This window comes from Hemitrygon akajei, unplaced genomic scaffold, assembly GCF_048418815.1.
Source record: "Hemitrygon akajei unplaced genomic scaffold, sHemAka1.3 Scf000039, whole genome shotgun sequence".
Lineage (NCBI taxonomy): Eukaryota > Metazoa > Chordata > Chondrichthyes > Myliobatiformes > Dasyatidae > Hemitrygon > Hemitrygon akajei.
The window spans coordinates 4,948,990-4,953,690 of record NW_027331925.1 but is presented as its reverse complement, the minus strand read 5'-3'; positions in this window follow the sequence as shown (position 1 = coordinate 4,953,690).

Sequence of the window (4,701 nt, the reverse complement as noted above, 5' to 3'; positions counted from 1 at the left end):
ATTTGTGTGATTATTCCAGAGGAAGCAAGCAAAGTGTCTGCTTCCGCTCAACATGTGATAGCTTTTTCAACTTTACTTGTTAGGAGAGCTATTTTGCTACATTGGAAAGAATCTAATCCACCTACTGTTTTTTTATTGGCTCTCCTCCACTATGTCATGTCTAAGCTTGGTGAAAATTAAAAGCCGGACATTTGATACATCCTTTAATTTTGAACAAGTCTGGCGACCCTTTATTCAATATTTTCACATGATTTAATTTATTTTAATTTATTTATTTTTCTTTATTCTCTTTGGGGAAAATCCTTATCCGTGAAGGTTCGGAGATGTCTGGAAGGATGTGGCTTTTTTTTCTCTCTCTTTTTTTTAAAAAAAATATCCTCAATTGGACTGCCCAATCATTCTTTTTCTTTCCTTTTTTCTCTTTCTTTTTTTCAGTTTAGTTAGTGAGGTTTATTTTTCTTTATTAATAAAATTTCCAATTTTTTATGATTGCTATGAGGAGTTGTAGTTTTTTTGACCATTGTATATATAACAGCATAATAGTTTACCTATTTGATTTTGACATTATATACATTCGGTTTTTATTATTGCTGTTTATATGTCTTTTATATTATCTCTTTGCTAAACTACTCCGATTTGTCTATTCTTCATTTGAAAATCAATAAACATTGAAAAATGAAATGAAATTGTACAATTAGAGCTCACTTCGACTGACGCAGGTGTTCCATGTTTCAGGCACATTTTTCCAGTTGTCACAGAAAACCCGGGAATGATCCATTAGTCCAGTGAATTCGTATGGAATTCTACCGATGTGAGAAAACTCACACTGACTTCACACAGTTTGTTGGACCAGATTCTAGCATTAATCCAAAATTTTGAAAAGAAAATTGGATTAATAGCAGCACCTTTTATTGTTTGTTAAACTTAATTAATTTTGCTGCCATTACTGGAACCAAAAAAACTACTAACATTCTGTCACCTGGCCACAGGAACATAGGCACATTTGCCACGCTTATAAATCACATAGAAATTAATTTGATCTCCCGTCAACGCTTGCATTCGATTTGCGTTTTACCTACAGAGCCGACCATTTAATGTAACCAGACGTTTGATTCCAATTTTCAGCTCTTCCCTGAATTTCCTCTGTGACAGAGTGTAGATACACGTGTTGGTGCAGGTACAGAGAAACTGCAACATGAACCCAAACTGCTGCAGGATATACGTCGGGGTGTTCAAATATCTGTCTGTGTAAAAGTAATTCTGAACTTGCCAGTTCATAGTATATACAATAAAGGGAATCCACAACATTATGAAATTGGCTGACAGAGCGAACAACAAAATTATTGACTTTCTCCGGTTCTCCACCTCTGGATCATTCTTTTTCTCTCTGCTGTTCCTGAGCCCCCGGCGAACTCTGTTTGCCGCGATAATATGACTGACTGTTAAAGCATTAAAAAGTAGAATCAAACCGATCGGCAGTAAAGGTGTCGTTATAGTGTTAAACAATTGTTGTGCTTTCCACGTTGCTGAAGTAAGGTAATCGGAATTTGGAACGCATCGCCAGGGTATGTTATCAATGATAAGGTAAGGTTTGATTATAAAGTACATTGGAACATTCTCTACACAGCTTCCTAAACCCACAGTTACTATCACAATAGTCGCCATCCTCTCGGTGCAGTATCGTTCCCGCAGCTTTTGACTGCAGATTGCAACGCAGCGATCGAACGTGAAAGCCACCGTGAGCCAAACAGAACAGTCCATGGTTACGACACTCAGGACAAGCGTCACGGCGCAAACCGGTGTAATGAGCAAAGGACGGGCATAAATATAAATATTATTGATTTGAAGGAGTACAACAGAAATAATAACACCCAATAAATCAGCTGCTGCCATTCCCACCAGGTAACGGGAGATGCATTTAGAGAGTCCGCAGTTTCCCAGAGACAGGATCACAATCGCCACTAAATTAACTGCAACGAAGCAAAGAAAAGTTAGGTTCGTGTGAAGAAGCTCTGATCATTTTTACTTGTTATGCCTGCATAGAAATGCGTTGAGTCGGATTGAGTGACCCTCAGACATCTGATCCTGTACCGTGTCTGACAAGTTTCAATTCGGAGAGTGGAAATGTTGTCCTTACGGGCTCCGTCACTGTCCTTCGATTGGATGATAACGCGGAAACGAGTCACTGTTTAGACGCAACTTTCCAGTTGACAGCAGATTTTGCACTGGGCGCCTTATTGACCAAATCATCTAGACAGACCCACTATTGTAGCCGAGAATGCTGAAGGCTCTATATATATATATATGGGATTAAAATGGACTCAGGGAGACCGTTTCTCCTAGGATAACATTTTGAAAAGGAGGAATCGCTGAGATCAATACATGTTTCGATGTGCAGGTGGCAGATGAACTTGAATCTGTCCATTAACAATACGTGCAGGTAAAGGTGAAAGGTCGAGTGCGGTAAAATGCTGGAACACTCTCAATATTAACATTAAATAATTGTTAATGTCGACAAACTGATCGCACATCAGAAACGAGTAAAAGTTCCAGACAACAATGAAAGAATAAAATGAAATATATAGTTAAACCTGAACTGGCTTAAAACATTTATCTGATGAGGCATCATCTGTAAGAAATTTTACAGGAACAGAACACACACGTAAAGTACCTGCCAATTCCAGTTACTTACCAGGGATGCCAATCGCTGCTAGTACAGGATAATAAATACTTGCGATGTAGTAAATTGCTGGATATCCCATTTCCTGTGTGAATTGGTGATCAGTTGAAACTAGTCCAACTGCCGATATCTACAGTTGTTTGATTTACAAGCTGTTATACAAGAGAGGAAAGTGACAATTAATCATACCACGTGGTCAGTCACATCAGTGACAGTCCACTGAACAAACACCTCAGGTTTGTTTTCATTCATATGAATTGTGTCATCGTGCAGTGAAAATCGTTCCATCGGAAGAATCACAAAGCAAAAATTTTCTTTAATTCTGATTATTCACATCGACAAACGAGAACAGTTTTCATTCTTTCTCTATGGCACAGAGTCTTTTCATTTCAAATAGAATAATTCTTGGTTTCAGTATTTTTTTACAGCGTACACGATCACGCTCAAATAATTATCCATTGCAACAATAGACGAACCGCATTAAGGTTCTGAGCTTAAGCAAAGAAATTTAGCTTGATGGTTCAATTCAATATTCCTTTCCAGGAAGGGGAATGTTCACACCTCATTCCAGATTTCAGTTTGGTGTGGTGCCACAATAGTGGTCATTTTGTTTGGGAATTCATTCAGTGAAGGATTAGATTAGTTATATATCTCGAAGACCATCTTCACGAAGAAAACTGTTCTGGGAGCACAAGGGTTATCAGTGTTTAATGTAAGGAGTCTGTTTCATAAAACCTTCTGTAAAAATAGATAGAATCGATAGCATTTAATGCATAGAAATGCACTGTTTAACGCGAAGTACTCTTATTTCTCCTACTGACATAATGATCTATTTCCCCTCTCTCGATTGACATTTTGTGCCATTTCTTGCAGGTGTGATAATTCCATAAATTGTTCACAGTGTTTTTTTTCCCTTTATTTTATTTTGCAAATTTACAAGGCTCAGCGTGAATGTTGTGGGAAAGCAAATTACGTCTAAAAGCGTTGAATTATGAACTGGTGATGCGGTTTCCTTATTTTCCTCACTGGATTTAAGACATTTGCATTTAAGTCGAATGAATTGATATCCTCCTCATAAAATGACAATAACTTATTCTCACGCTGTCTCTGTGTGTGAAAATTCTCATGCCTTCATTATATCTGCATGGAACACTGTACGACCAGTCATGTTGTTCGTACTAGTGTCTATGTCGCAGCTTGTATCTTTAGGAAAAATTGGGGCTTCACATGGATAGCAACAAGTCAGCTCTTTCGGTGAACTTGCCAGATGATTTGGGACAATCGGGTCATTCCATGTCGTTTCAGCAAATGAGAACGTGCGTTTTAAATCCGTCCAAATGTCTCTTCTATATCAACAATAGCGTTGCTGGTAATAAAGATGTCTCCTCCGGTGTTCCTCCGAATGTTTCAATTTTAAGACCATAATACCATGAGATATAGGAGCAGAATTGGACGCATGGAGTCTACTCCGCCATTTCATCATGGCTGGTCCAAGCCCCAACCTCCTATCTTCTCCTCGTATGCGTCCATGCCTTAACCAACCAAGAAGTTGTCAAACTCTGCCTTCAAAATACGGAACAAACTTGCTTCCATAACTGCCGTTGGTAAACATACCACAGATTCACCATTCTCTGCCTTAAGCAATTCTTCCCCATTTCCGTTCTAAACGAAAGCCCTACTATTCTGAGGCTGTGCCCTCCGGCCTTAGACACTCCTACCTCGATAAGGATATAAACCGACAAGTAAAACGATCAAACAGGGCATCGAGAACAAGCACCGCCTCTGCTATTTTCCAAGAGGAAGGAAGATAGCCTAACTTCCAAAGACGATTCAAAAATGTGATCATATCAATAGAGTTGTCATTCAGATGCCTGATCAATAATCAATATGCATCATCCTTTCCTGGAGACGTTTCACCTGCAGTAAAATAATCCGACCACAAATCGGAGAAAATCTACAGGTGGTGGAAATCCAAGCAGAACACAGACAAAATGCTGGGGAACTCAACAGTCCAGTTTTTC